This window comes from Arvicanthis niloticus, chromosome 30, assembly GCF_011762505.2.
Source record: "Arvicanthis niloticus isolate mArvNil1 chromosome 30, mArvNil1.pat.X, whole genome shotgun sequence".
NCBI lineage: Eukaryota > Metazoa > Chordata > Mammalia > Rodentia > Muridae > Arvicanthis > Arvicanthis niloticus.
The window spans coordinates 13,271,455-13,287,187 of record NC_133438.1 but is presented as its reverse complement, the minus strand read 5'-3'; the positions used below and the strand labels follow the sequence as shown (position 1 = coordinate 13,287,187).

General features: G+C 40.9%; 2 pseudogenes; one reads left to right on the top strand and one right to left on the bottom strand.

The window, feature by feature from the left end:
* The first annotated feature begins 6,560 nt into the window (after nucleotides 1–6,560).
* On the top strand, nucleotides 6,561–7,291 carry LOC143440697 (membrane magnesium transporter 2-like; annotated as a pseudogene).
* A 4,240-nt stretch (nucleotides 7,292–11,531) lies between these two features.
* LOC143440967 (PEST proteolytic signal-containing nuclear protein pseudogene) lies at nucleotides 11,532–12,363 on the bottom strand (annotated as a pseudogene).
* Between the last annotated feature and the right edge of the window lie 3,370 nt (nucleotides 12,364–15,733).

Below are 15,733 nucleotides of genomic sequence, written 5' to 3'. Positions count from 1 at the left end.
ACCAATGGGAGTCAACGAAATCCACCTTCAAATCTAAAATACTAAAGGGAGTGGGATAAGAACACAGGCTGGGGGAGACAGCGCAGCTGAAGAACTTTTTGTCCTGCATTGGATCTGCGTTCCTATCGAAGAATGTGCATGCAAACCTGGTGTACATGGCCCTGGCTTACAGTCTAAGCAGTGGAAAGGAATAGATGAACATCCCTTGGCTTCACTGGCCAGCTATCCTAACTGAGGAGTCCCAGTAAGAATCTATCTTTCTGAACATGAGGTAGACAGCTCCTGAGCAACTATACCTGAGGCTGACCTCTGACCTCCACATGCTTGGATGTATGCACACATACTCCACACACACCAGAGACAGAGACATACAGATGTCTAGGTGACTTCAGTTTTTAACTTGACACAGCCTAGAATCATCTGGCCACATTCTTGAGGAGTTGTCTTGCCTGATGACCAATGTGGAAGGGCCCAGCCCACTGTGGCTAGCACTATCCCTAGGCAGATGGACTTGAGCTGTGTATAAAGCTAGCTGAACATGAGTTAGGGAGTGGACCAGACAGTGAATCAGCAAGCAGTGTCCCTCTTTAGTTCCTGTTTCCAGGTTCCTGCCCTGACTTCTCTGGATAAGTTATTATGATGTGGAAGCAGGAGTTAAATAAGCCCTTTCTGTCCCAAGTTGTTTTTTGTTAGAGTGTTTAAACACAACAATAAAAATAAAATGAGACAAGGGGGAATGAATTTAATTTAAAAATATATTAGTCATTAGTCATAAGACATTACAGTGATCTCATGGTATACCAATGGGGCATGATCTCTAGAAAAGAAAGAAAAGAAGGAAGGAAGGAACAAAGAAAGAAAAAAGAAAAGGAAAGAAAAGGAAAGGGGAGAAGGAAGGGAGGAAGGGAAGGAGGCAGAGAGAGAGAGAGAGAGAGAGAGAGAGAGAGAGAGAGAGACAGACAGACAGACAGACAGACAGACTTGGCCTTGGGCCAGAGAGAGATTGCTCGGCAAGTTGAGGCATGTGCTGCCATGTCTGACAACCTGAATTCAGTCCCCAGGACTCACGAGAGAGAGTCAACTCTCACAGACATTTTTTTCCTGACCTCCGCATATGCTCCATGGCACACCCACACATGGACAATGAATATAATAAATGTAACTTTTTAAATTGGTCTTATGGGAACCCATTTATGAGTGGGAAAGGTTTCAATCTGGTCTGTGGGGCCTGTGAGCAGCCCAGATGCATAATTCTTTAAGGCAGTGTGACCTGAGAAACAGGAAGCATAAGGCTGCATGGCCACCAAGGAGGGAGAGCTGTATTTCTGCATTTAGCATTGGGTTTCATACAGCCAAAACCAAAAGCTCAGCAGCATGGACTTGGTGTTACTCCCTACCAGTCTATTAGAGAACTTGAGACAAATTGTCAGTTTCCATTGCTACGAGTAAAACAGGGACAAGGGGCAGTGTACAAAGAAAGCAGCAAGACAAGCATAGGTCCTGGAGTCAGGCAAGTGCAAATCAAATCCCTGTTCTGCCATTTTTCAGTGATGTTGGTAGTTTATTTAAACGTTCTTGTAGATATTTTTCATCAGAATTCACTGTGGGACTAAGCACTCAGTATGTAATATGAGACTTGGGATTTTTTTTTTTTAAATAATGGGTTTATTTCATGCAATGTTTAGTTATGGCTCTGCCAATCTCCATTTGCATCCTTTTATCAATTTGGTCCTTGGGAATAAGACATTATGCTGCTGTTTTCCTCGTCTGCAGGGCAAAACTTTGAAGGAGCTACACAGTGTGCCTCCCAGCTCTAGGGTGCTTCGATTAAAATACACTCACACTAGGAACGTAAGGACCACCTGAAGGAAATGTATCTGGCAACTAGATTTGCAGAAAGTGTTTCCTTCGAGCTTGCCTCTCTCGTTCCAGATTTTAGCATTTTTGATAGACTGCCATGGTTAGAAAAAGCCTTTATAAAAGACTGCCCCAGAAAAGGAGTAATGAAATCTGAACTTGAATTCCATGTTTCAGTGGAGAATAAGAATGCCACATTGGCATGATGGTGTTTGTGTAGAAGCAGAAGTCATGGATGGGCCTCATGCTGCTGGGGAGGCAACTCTAAAGCCTTCCTGGTCTGGTTAGTGTAGGCTCTTCTGTCCCGTTGATTCTACTAGGATTGGACACGTATGCTCTTTTTTGAAAACATTTTTAGATCTCGGCACAATGAGTTGCTTTTTATTTATATTTATTTATATATTTATTTATTTATATATATTTATTAATTTATAGTCCTTTTATTCTCTAAAATATGTTTTCTTTTCCATCTTCATGCACTGCTGAGAGTCATGGCTTCTCTGTGGTGGGGTCAGTTGTTTCTTCCCATGTCTAAGGAACCTGTTTTCTTCGCCTTCTCTTTAGCTAGGTGGTCAATGTTTCTTGTCTGAGCAATCAAAACAGTACTCAATAGTGAACTGGCCTGCTATTCCTCTGATTTTGATATTGTCTTGAATAAGGCCTATTATCCCCAAACTCTCTAACTCTATCAATGAATAGTCACAACCCTGCTTTAAAGTTATTAATAGCTAATCAGTGCTTAAGTAAAGAAAAAAATCCAAATGGAGACCTCACTATCTCTAGAATTCTCCTTTCTGATATTGACTGAGTTCTAAGTTACAAGACTTCTGACTACAGCCATGTCGGGACTAGTGTGAAATGTTCTTTTAAACATAGACATTTACATATCTGAAAAAATATAAAATGAGTAAATGTTGTTTAACAAAAGAACATGATTGCAATCCTACAACAGAAGAGGGCAAAAGTAAAGGGAGTCAGTCCGATGATCCTTCCCGGGTACGTAGTCATACAAGCACAGAGAGAAACACATACATGCACAGGGGGATAAGGTGCTTGTGTGTGTGTGTGTGTGTGTGTGTGTGTGTGTGTGTGCATGTGCATGCATGTGTGTGTATGTGTATGTATATGTGTGTGCATGTGCATGCATGTGTGTGTATGTGTATGTATATGTGTGTGCATGTGCATGTATGTGTATGTGTGTATGTATATATATGTGCATGTGCATGCATGTGTGTGTATGTATATGTGTATGCATATGTATGTGCATGCATGTGTGTGTATGTATATGTGTGTGCATGTGCATGCATGCATGTGTGTATGTATGTATGTGTGCATGTGCATGCATGTGTGTATGTGTATGTATATGTATGTGCATGTGCATGCATGTGTGTATGTATATATATGTGTGTACATGTGCATGCATGTGTGTATGTGTATGTATATGTATGTGCATGTGCATGCATGTGTGTATGTATATATATGTGTGTGCATGTGCATGCATGTGTGTATGTGTATGTATATGTGTGTGCATGTGCATGCATGTGTGTGTGTGTGTGTGTGTGTGTGTGTGTGTGTATTGCTAGAGATTGAACCCAAGGCCTTGTCTATACAAGTGTTCTATCATTGACCCAAATTTCCATCACGTTTTTGTTTTGAAACATAAAGTGGAACACTCCTCCATTGCTGGTGAGAGTGGAAACTTGTGCAGCCACTGTGGAAATCAATGTGGCGGTCCCTCAGGAAGCTGGAAATGCATCCATTTCAAGATCCAGGTTTATCACTCCTGAGCATAAACCCAAGAACTCTACATCCTACTACAAAGGCACTTGCTTAATTATGTTCATTGCTGCTATATTTATACTAGCTAGAAACTGTAAATAGCATAGATATCTGTCAATAGGAGAATGGCTAAAGAAAATGTGGTGCGTGAAATATTACTCAGTGTTAAAAATACAATTCTCAGGTAAAGAGCCAGGAAAAAGTCATTGGAGAACGGTAACACAGATCTAGAAAGACAACTATGGTGTGTATTCACTTATACATCAATGTTAGCTGTTACGTCTTTATCTGTGTAACCAGAGATACAGATACAGACTAAGGGACAGAGGGGAGGAATGGATTTTCCTAGGAAAGGGAAATAGAATAGACAGTTATGAAAGGATACGGAAGGAAGTGAACTAAAGTGGGAGGAACATGCAACAAGAAGATGAGGAACGGAATGTGAAAAAATGACTGCTAAAACTAAGGGCCATTTGAGAAGTCTAATGGAAACTTAATACGGTAGAAGCTTCTTAAAACATATGTGAAAAAAAATGAAATGGAATCATTAAATAACAGGGGAGACACAGCTCCAAATAGATTATCTCTTGTTACCAAATGAAGCCTCCAGTTCCGGGAATAGGTTATATCTAATTGAGTTGTTGGCCAACGGTGCCTGATGGATACCATCAAAGAACCCACGCTTTTGCCAGGGCTATTGGCTTCACTCCACAAATTGACGGTGAAGTCCTATTGCTAAAGACAACACCTACACAACTCATTAAACATGGAGAAGTCAATCTGATGCCTACATAAGTCCCTCACCCCTGCTGACTAGTGTTCATGGCACAGGAAGGAACTCTGCATATTACCAGAAGAGAAATGGAAACACCAAAAAAGTTAGAAACCCTGTCATATACAATAAGACATGCTGCTGCAATAGTGACACAAAGCATGTAGGAGTAACCAGCCAATATCTGATTGCTTTAAGGCCCACTCATGAGATGGAACCCGTGCCCAGTTCTGCTCATATTGCCAAGAATCTGACACTAGCTAGGCCAGGACCAAATACGACTATTCTGCTAAAAGACTACAGCAATAAAATGACGCCTAGTGACATTTTGCTGTACTCAGATCAATGTCTTGCTCAGTCATCATCAGAGAAGTTTCCTCCTACAGTAGATAGGAACATACAGAGGCTCACAGATAGATAATGTGCAGAGAATGAGAGACCTTAGAACACTCAGTACTAGGTGCGATGTCTCCTTCAAACTCCTCCCCTCAGGACTCAGGGAGCCCTGCAGAAGAGGAAACAGAAAGATTGTAAGAGCCAGGGGCATGGAGGAAACGAGGCTTTCCAAATACAGCAGGAATGATGCACAGATGAACTCACAGAGACTGCACCCAGACCGGCAGGGCTCTAACCCAGATGGGTCCCAGTGCTGAGAGGAGAATCAGACACAAGCCTCTATCCCCAATCCAGAAGCTGCCTCAAACTGATAACAAGTTGCAAAAACTAATCTTCTTCAATGGATTCTCATTTCATGAGGAAAGACCTCATACCCAGCAGTAGATGGGCAACGTAAAATGAACCCAATGGCATTCTGGGGGAATTCCTTTTCTCATTGAGATTTGTCTAACCATTATTTTTATTTTTTTTCTTTTCTTCTTTTTTTCTCATACTTCTTTTGTGTATTGTTGTACTGTTGTGCTTTCCCATGATTTCTCTGTGTACAAACATGTATGTTTCATTTCTATGTGTGTTTCTTGTGCTTTTTTTTCCTCTGGCCCCTTCACTTCTGTTAATTCATTTCTTTCATCCTATTCCAGGTTGTTTGTATTATCTTGTCTTATTTTGTTACTATTTTTAGATATCTGTTTTATTCCAATGAGAGAAAGAAAGGATGTGAATTTGGGTGGGGGAGGAGGTAGGGAGGAACTGGGAAGAGTTAGAGGAGGAGAAGCTGGAATCAGAAGATATTGTATAAAAAAAAAACCTATTCTCAATAAAAAAAAAAAAAAAGAAAATCTTTCATTTACAACATTTGTTTTGGCCAGGAAAATATCATATTAAAAAAAATCAGTCACAGAAAGACAAATGCCAGTTAATTTCACGTACATGCGAAGTCCAAAATTCTGAACTCACAGAAACAACAGGTAAAATGGCAGCTCCCAGAGCCTAGGACCGGAAGCGGGTTTAGGGAAGTGCTTGTCATGAACGAAAGATTCCAATTAGACAGGAGTGCTGAGGTCAACAAGTCTGCTGTACATAATGAAAATTACAGTTAACTAGAATATATTGCATATTTGAAAATTGCCAGAAAGGTGGACTGGGAATATTCACTAAGGAAGAAAAGATGGGCAGGTGGGGGCACACCCTTATAGAAGCAGGAGGAGGGGGGATGGGATAAGGGGTTCCTGGGTGAAGGGGGGAATGGGGTAAGGGGATAAAATCTGAAATGTAACTATAATGTAAATAAAATAAAATTTAAAAAAAAGAAATATGTTAAAGAACTTACTTAGGTACTCTGTAGTATTTATGTATACCAAATTTTTACAGCTCATCGTGTATGTGTGTGTGTTGATATCTACATCCTGACATTAAGAATACATAATAAGAAATTTGAGCCCCCCACAACACCGCCATGTGTCTCCCTCCCTCTCCTCCTTCTCCGGAGCCTCTTCTTCCCGCTGTGCAGTGCCCTGCACCCCTGCCTTGCTCTGTCCCTGGTGCTGGGCCTTTTGGAGCCCTCGGTGCCCTGGCAAAGTGGTTGTGAGCTGAACACCTCTGTTCTGCTAAACGTCCCTCCATGATGTACTGTGATGCTACAGGCCCAAAGCATCAAGCCCTGATGAGATTGGGAGCCAAGACAAGTCTTTCCTTTTCTTAGCATATTTACCCCTGTGTGGAAGGCTAGCTCTGGGACTGCCACTCCTTTGAAACCATGGTGGCATGGCTATGGAAGGTACTGGTGGGTTTCGATCTCTTTGCCCTCACCCATGCTGCCTTCTCTGCTGGACAGCATCATTCTCATACATGACTGACAGAAAGGAAATCTGAACCGCTGCTGACCGATATAGTTCTTTGTAGCCGCCTGCGGCCACAAGTCAACTGGGTTCACCTGAAAGGGGGGCTGGGAATGAAAGGGGACAGAGGGCGAGAAGAGATGAAGCCAAGACAAAGTTCTCTGATCAAGGCTCAAAGCTTTAATGTTCTGCTCTCAATTTAAAGAGGACGACCCAACCCACAACCCCTCCAGGTTTCAGATGGGTGGGATAATCCATAGTCCGTTCCAGGTCACAGCCAGAGATGTCTCAAGGCAAGCCCAGGGGCAGTTCTGCTTCTGTGTTCTGGGCAGCCAAGGTGGGTAACTCCACCTAGATCCTATCACTTGGTCTTGTTGTGGTAAACAAGGTCTCTCAGGCCCGCCCATGGTGGGAGAAGGGCACAGTTCTTCAGACACTTTTGACCTTTGTGCCTACCTATTACAGCATGGTTCATACTGCAGGGAACTTTAGAGACAGGGATGACACTTGGGAACATGACATTTGACACCTTAAGGAATCGTCCATCTATGTGTTTCCCTATTCTGGTTATGGACTGTCCCAGCGTTCGGATACAACTCATTTTTCAGATCTCAGTGTGTCATCTTCTGATGTACTGTTGAAGTTTTGAAAGCTCAAATAGTTGCACCTTTCAGCTTTCTTTACAAATTAAGTAACAGGACAGAAGCAGAATTAAGTCCCGGGATTTGGGATGTAAAACACCCCCTACACATTAGTAATTTTACTGACATTTCAGACTTAATTAAAAAAAAATCTGTAATTAAAAAAGAAACAACAAACAAAAGATATTTATGTCAGGTATCCTGTCGCAGTTGTAGAAAGCTGATTAACTGTGGATTTGTTTTCGAATGAGACAAACATTTGAATCTCTGCCCAAGTAAAGCAGATACTGCAGGTGGACCTCACCCCATCCGTCAGGGGGCAATGGAACCCAAAGGGCTCAGTAAAGACGAGCTTCTGAATGTTTGAACTGAGACATTGATCTTTCTCTGGCTCTGTAAAACTCTTGGGGAGCCTTAGCTTCCAGGGGACCCCCTTAGTGAACCGATGCAAAAAGCAAGAGGAATTTATTGTTCCAATGAGTTGGGGTCATCCTGCACTGGAAGGAGAGGCTTCGACCCTGAGCACGCCATTTGGCTACTTTTTATAGTTTTTAGAGCAGCAGCCATTAGGCACAATGTGACCGGGAGAACAATGTGACTCTTTTAACTGATTGGTATTTAGGGAATGAGGTGGCAAGGACTTCCCTTGTCTGTAGGTGGCAAGCGTTGATCAGTCCTTCTGATCAGTCCTTCAAAATGTTTACTGTGCTCTGGGCCTTCCCCACCCCCTGTGGTCTGAGGAATGTTAATTAGCCTCTCCCTTCTGGAGTGGAGAGGTGCCTAGGTGTTCTATGACCTTTCTCTTCCAGGAGGGGAGGCTTCTGGTGGAATTTTCCAAAGTTCCTGGGCTAACCTCTTCATCTCTATCGCCTAAACCCAAACATGAGCTCTTCTTGCACCCTGAGCCTTCGAGACTGAACATGCATGTGGGCTCTCCTGAGCTCTGCTCACTGACTATAGTCTTGAAGGAACTTGAAGGTTTTCACAATGTGTGATTTGATTCTTCATTACAACTCTTACCAAAGGTTTCTCCCGGGCTCTCAGACTGATGATCTGGAGGCCGCTGTGAGCTATAAGCTTAGAAATGGTGATGATTTTCTATGCTGGGTGAAGAGGCCTAACTGTGAAGAAGAGAAAGGCCAGCATTCCCAGAACAGTGCACATAAGAGGTGGAGAGAGCCTTGCCCCTGCCAATCTAGCTACCCCCGCGGCCTGCGGCCAGTTCCACGTGTCATTTGCTGTGGTCTGATTATATGCCCGCTTCTTTTTCTGCTGTGGTTCTATATGAGATTCTGTCATTTGCAAATGTATTAAGGTTTGTCAGAAGACAAGAATCAAGGAGGGGAATGTGTTTATATAAAACTGTCCCCTGGTGTCTACAGAAGATTGTCTCCACAACCATGCACAGGGAGAAAAACTTTGGATGTTCAAGTGGTTTTTTGAAACTGACATAGTATTTCCATAGACCCTCTGCCCACCCTCCATATACTTCCAGCCATCTCCAGATTCCGTGTAACACCTAATACCATGTGAATTCTGTGTAAGCAGTTTCTGTGCTGCTTTGTTTAGGGAATAATGATAAGAAGATGCTTGCATATGTTAAGTACAGAAGGAATTTCCCCCAAATTATCTTTGATTAACAGTTAAAAAAAATTGAAGGGAAGATTAGGAAAAGCGGAAGTATATATGCTGAGATCAGAGAAAGTAGATTTCAAAATGAAAGTATTAGAAAAGAGGAATGTCTCACAATAAGAAAAGATCAACCCATTTGGAAAAGGCAGAAATCATAATGGCTATTATTTAACAGCAGAGCTTTAAAAAATATGAAGACTGATATTAGGAGACACTGGGAGATGTCATCACGTGACACACTGGGAGATGTCATCACGTGACACACTGGGAGGTGTCATCACGTGACACACTGGGAGATGTCATCACGTGACACACTGGGAGATGTCATCACGCGACACACTGGGAGATGTCATCACATGACACACTGGGAGGTGTCATCACGTGACACACTGGGAGGTGTCATCACGTGACACACTGGGAGATGTCATCACGTGACACACTGGGAGGTGTCATCATGTGACACACTGGGAGATGTCATCACGTGACACACTGGGAGATGTCATCATGTGACACACTGGGAAATGTCATCACATGACACACTGGGAGATGTCATCACGTGACACACTGGGAGATGTCATCACGTGACACATTGGGAGATGTCATCACGTGACACACTGGGAGGTGTCATCACGTGACACACTGGAAGATATCATCAGTATTTCTGTATTAGTAACTATGATGGTCAATGTTAATATTCAGCTTATGATTCACAATCACCATGGAAGGAGACCTTTGGACATGCTCCTGAGATTTCTAGACCAGGTTAATTTGCTGGGAAGACCATGCCTGAGCATAAGCAACACGGAACAAACAAGAAACTGCGGTGAACTCCAGCATTCATCTCTCCCTGCTTCACGATCCCACCATCACACCTGTGACCCAGAGCATCGACTGAATTCACTCCTCTTAAGCTCTTTTTTATCAAATATTTTGTCACAGCAATAAAAAGCAGTAACCAATACAGTAAATATAAAATTCTGTAGTAGGACTATAGAAGAATAATATTCCCAAGTAACTCAACATTTCTAATATATAGTAGGTACAACAGTAGAATAGACACATTTTTCAGTAGAGAAGAGACTGTCATGGAGGTGGATCTTGAGGTGGGCCTTAAGATAAATCTCAATAAATAATAAAGTATTCAAATATCTCAAAATCTTCTTTAAATGCAATACTTTATTTTAAGCAAATAAAAATATATACATACATGTATATATTGTATATATACATTTATTTATATTGGTTTTTCTTTTTTTGTTTTTTTTTTTGTTTTTGTTTGTTTGTTTGACAAAATTTATTGTAATTTTAGTAAAGACATTCAGCTCAGTCGTCTCTCTCCATCTTGACCTCAGGTTAAATTGTTATTCAAGTCAAGTAAAGAATATGTAGGAGAGGTGTTATTTCAACTAACAGTAAAATGGACAAATGGACAGTTTACAGACATAAAAGTTACATTTATGTATCTTGATATACTTAAATCATGTATGAACTAATAGTGCTATGTACATTTCCATCGTTTTACTTAGGGCTTATTAAGTAAACTAAAATGTAGTGAACAAAGTGTTAGAAATATCTGCAGGCTGCTTCTCAGAAGTCATTACATTAAAACTGCCTAGTGAATTATCACCACCCATGAAACTCACCAAAGCTGCCTCCAAATTTAACATTGTAATTCTCAAGGACATTTTATCATTTCTTTTGTCTGTGACTATTAAAGATGCATTCAACTGTCACATTTAAAAAGCCCATATACAATACAAAAATACAAAACAAACATCCTACATACAGAACTCTAAAGAGCATGTGCGATTAGACTCACAATGACAATGTGTCTGAAGAAGCATTTCTGTCTTATCTCAGTCACTAAATGTGCTTTTGAAACCACTGCCCAGTATGTATATACTTAAAATAAGCCATGAAGTTGTACAAGTAAGAAATTTTCTAGTAAGTTAGTAACGTAAATGCTTCAAAAGCCACAGAAGGTGTGTTGCCTCATCTGTCTTTATACAACGTTATACCTCTTTTCCTTTTGGTACTTAAACCTTTTAAAAAATAAAAGCCAGCCAGATACTTAAAGCAGTAAGTACACTGATATTTTTGGTGGTGTTTGTACTTTAAAAGAAACAGCTTCCTTCTGTTTTGCCTCAAGTTCTGGTGGAAATGCTTACAGGAACTAGAAAAGAAACCAAGAGAAGCACATTCCAAATACTGATTGACTTTGGTAGCAAATAGTGTCCTCTGAAGAATCCTGAACAGAGACACGCTCCATTAAAGTGGGCTAATTATAATACTCAATACTTCATATAAGGATTTTTAACAAAAAGACAATTGTTTACAGAGCAAAGCGTCTCTGTACCCACTGCAATCGAGCGAGCGATGCAGTACTAGCATATAATGGCCCAGAACAAATGAAATGCCCGTAGGAAAAGGTTCATTCTAACCTTATCTAAATTTACTCTCAGTCAATAGTCCAGTAACAATCCAATACTCCCTCTCGGTAAGGCTGTTCCAGGGAGCCAGTCAGGTTATGAGGGGAGAGTCGGAGACAATAACTTTTGGCTTCCCTCTTAATGTGCTAATAGTTGTGTCTAAAAAAATATGCAATTCTTAGAAAGGTACCACTTCTGATTTCTTTATTATCTGTAACCCTTGGAAACTAATCATGTGAAACTACAAAATTAGCAAATGTCTTGAAATCTGTATATAAAACATAAATTACCTCTAATTGCAAACTCTCATTTATTAGTGTACCACTCAATCTTTAAAAAAAGAAAAAAGGAAAAGAAAAAAAAAAAAGAAGAAAGAAAAACGGCTCCGAAGCTAGTCTTACACCATTCTCTACAAAAAGGAGACTGCTCCTTCTAACTGCACCCACCCGCACCCCAATCTCAGAACACTTCACTTAATTGTCTTGGTCGTGGACGTTTCCAAGATGAGATTTTATATTTCGCTCCCACAGCTTCTGGTTATCGGAAAAGCCATGCTTTCCTTTATTAAAGGAGTTTGTTCCGGCTGATGTTGGTGTGTCCTTCCAATATTCTTCATCCTCATCTTTGCTTCTGGAGGCATTTCTTCTGGCTCACTATCTTCATCTTCATTGAAAGCTGCTGCTACCGAAAGAGGTTTTGGAGCAAGAGTTGGAACTGTTTCCTTAGGCTTACTTGCTCCGAGTCTAATGGAGATGGCGGACGCTTTCCTTGCCGTCTGACTACCTATGGCAAATCCAAACTTGGACATCTTTGTAGGCTTTGTTGGGAGGTCTGCAGCTTCATCTTCAGCTGATCGCTTTTCAGCGCTGCGACTGGAACTTTCCCCTCCATTACTGGAAGAAACAGTCTTAGTTTTCACAGGTTTTTCTGCTTCTTATTCAGGTCCTCCGGTGGCTCCGGCTCACTGCGGCTTCTCAGGCTTCTCCTCTCCCGCCTTCCCGTCCGCCATCTTCCCCGCCACGGCCCTATATTGGTTTTTCAAGATAGGGTTTCTCTGTGTAGTCCTGGCTGTCCTGGAACTCACTCTGTAGACCAGGCTGGCTTCGAACTCAGAAATCTGCCTGCCTCTGCCTCCCAAGTGCTGGGGTTAAAGGAGTGCACTACCATTGCCCCACAAGAAATATATTTCTAAATGTTCAAATATGTAGGAACTGAATATCAAATCACCTGTAATCAAAAAAAAAAAAAAAAAAAAAAAAAAAGAATCCCAAGGGATGCTAATAAATATACTACTGAATGATAATGAAAACATCAAATTATGACTGATACAGGCATAATGATGGGTAAAGGGTGATAGATGACTGCCCAGATGCAGAGGAAAATGGTCAAAAAGCCTAACTCAAGAAACTTCTAAAATAAAAACAGAACCTGGTGTGGTACTATAGGTTTGCGACTACTCAGGAGGCGAAGACAAGGGGATCTGGAACCGAGAGCTATACCAGCTACAAAACAACAAGCCAACTCAGGATGCCAGAGAACTCACCCCCTCCCGCCACCCCCCAATAAACAAAGGAAAACAGAAAGAGAATAAATTGAATGTCTGCATAGGTAAGATGCAGGGGACAAAAGAGCAGAAATGAAGGCAATGACGAGCTGAGAAACATGGAAGAGACTCAAAGGCCATACTTAGCATCTTGAACTCAGTACTCACAAAACACATATATTGAGTCTTCCTCAAGATGAGTTCTGAAAAACTCATCTTGTAAGTTAGGTATCCAGCAGACTGATTCTTATATTTTTGGTTGTGAGCCTAGCTCTTAACAGCTGAGCCATCTCTCCAGCCCCAGCAGACTGATTTTTTTTTTGATATTTTATTTATTTACATTTCAAATGTCATCCCCTGTCCCCATTTCCCCTCCCTAGAACCCCCATCCCATCCTCCCTCCTCCTTTTTGTTTTTATTCCATTTTAATGACATACATGTATTAAAGTCAGTTCTAGATTGAGGGTCTAGCAATACAATAGATGCAAATAGTCAAAGAACAAGCAAGACAATAAACACAAATAGTCAAAGAAAAAGCAAGGCATTAAACACAATTACATGAACACTCCTGTGATCACTGTTTCTCAGGGCTTATCAGGATGACCAAAATATCTGAGCCTACTTCCCTATCCTAACCCAAAGTCATTTTCATGTCTGAAGCCTACTTCCTTGTTCTAGTCTAAAATTTAGATTCCTGCAGCAGATTGATTCTTAAGGAATCCTTCCACCCACAGGGAGGTCACCAAACACCTAAAATGTGGACACGAGGAATGCCTGTCACTGACTTCATGCTGGCTACATCTCTGACCCCAAAACTGAGAGTAAGCTGTTCCCAGTATCAACATAATTTAAAAGAAATCAGATGAAGTCTCTTCCTTTGCACCTCAATTCTCTTTGTTGGTTATCTTTGTAAAAGATTGACTTATTTTCTTTAATTGGGAGTATATATTTGAGTATGTACACATACATGCAATGTTCCCAGAGGCTGTCAGCCACCTACATGGATGCAGGAAACCTGGGTTCTGTGTCAGACAAGGAAGCACTGTCAACCATTAAGTCTTCTCTCCAGTTCTCATGCTTTCAGTCATTTCATTCACCATGTTGCCCTACTGTATCTGAATTCATTCATTCCCTTGAATTTCATAGTACAAAGTAATCTTTTTCCCTGTTAATTTCTTTTTCAGTTAAATATAGAATTGTGCAATCAGTATTACATTTTATATCCATATAAAATCCCCAGAAAGGTAGATTCAAATATATTAGTTATGGTTCTCAATGGATATTTGGATTATAAGTGAAGATGTGTGTGTGTGTGTGTGTGTGTGTGTGTGTGCGTGTGCACATGTATTTATTTGTGTTCTGTACTTTTTATGGCCTTGGTTTTATTATGTTAGTCGGAGACTCTGGATACAACTCAGTTGGTAAGGTGCATACCCGATGTGCATGAAGAGTTGTATTTGCTTTCTTGCTCCCCATAAACTGGACATGGCAGCACACACCAGTGACATCGCCCTGTGGACATAGCACTTTGGCTTCTTAGTGAGTTCAGTGCTAGCCTGGGATACATTAATTTGATCCTGTGTCAAAACATGGAAAGGTCCAAAACTCTAGAAATCAACTGTGCAAATGATTAGTGTTAATAACATTACAGGTGCCCCCTCTCTAGCTCATCCATTGCTATGCTTTGAATTTGACCCCACACAACAGTGAACAGTGCTCACTGGTGGGATCGTAATGTCCAGTGAGTGAATTGACGTCATTATTATAGGAACACAATCTTCAGGTCAAGAGTTGTTTGTTTGTTAAAGTGAGTCTTTCCCATGAGCCTTCCTTCCACAGGAGCCAATCTGACATATTAATAACACAGAAAGATAGACTTCAGCCAGGCAGTGGTGGCGCACGCCTTTAATCCCAGCTCTTGAGATGCAGAGGCAGGTAGATTTCTGAGTTCAAGACCAGCCTGATCTACAGAGTGAGTTCCAGGACAGCCAGGGCTACACAGAGAAACCCTGTCTCGACCCCCCCTCCCCTGACAAAAGACAGACCTCATTGGGCCTATTCCATTAGTCTTGGACTTCCCAGACTCTAATGCCATCAATCAAACCTCTTATTGCTATAGCAGCATGAAATGGACTATACAGCATCAATATTCTCTCATTTTTAAATTAGGCATAATTTTTTTTATTTAAAATCAGATACTACAAGGATTTGACTGAAGTGACAAAAGGTATTTTTATAATATGAATTCTAGATAACATTAATATTTGGGAAATAACTTCTAAAATACAAAATATTGCTTTGAAGACGTTTAGAATATGAAGTCAAGAGCTAGACATCTTCTCCTCGGCTGGCTGTATACACACATATATCAGCTCACTACTGAGTGTGTGCATTTGACAAGGTCACATTGCTAAACGTGTGGCTAATACAATAAATTTTATCTCAGTATAGCAAGGAAAAGGAAAAGCCAAGTGGTTGACACAGGAAAGTGATAGACTTCCTTTCTTTAAAACCATTGTCAGCAAAGAATAAGAAAAGTGTCAGTTAACTCCCATCTACTCCCGTATAATATGTACCTGGTACTGTAGCAGGCACTTGACAGGTGAATTTTTTTATGGGTTATACAAAAGCACAAATTAGATAAAAAAAAAAAAAATTCCTTTCATTTTTTGAAATGAGAAAACAAAATGTATTAAACAGCTAGGAAAAGCTGGAATTTGAAGCCGGATAGTGCTCTTAAAAATTGCTATGGTGCACAAGAGGATGTTAGGCAGACTTGTGGCCTTTATACAATGATAGGAGAGAAAATGGCCAGAGTACTGTTGTGTGTCAAACAGATCTGATCA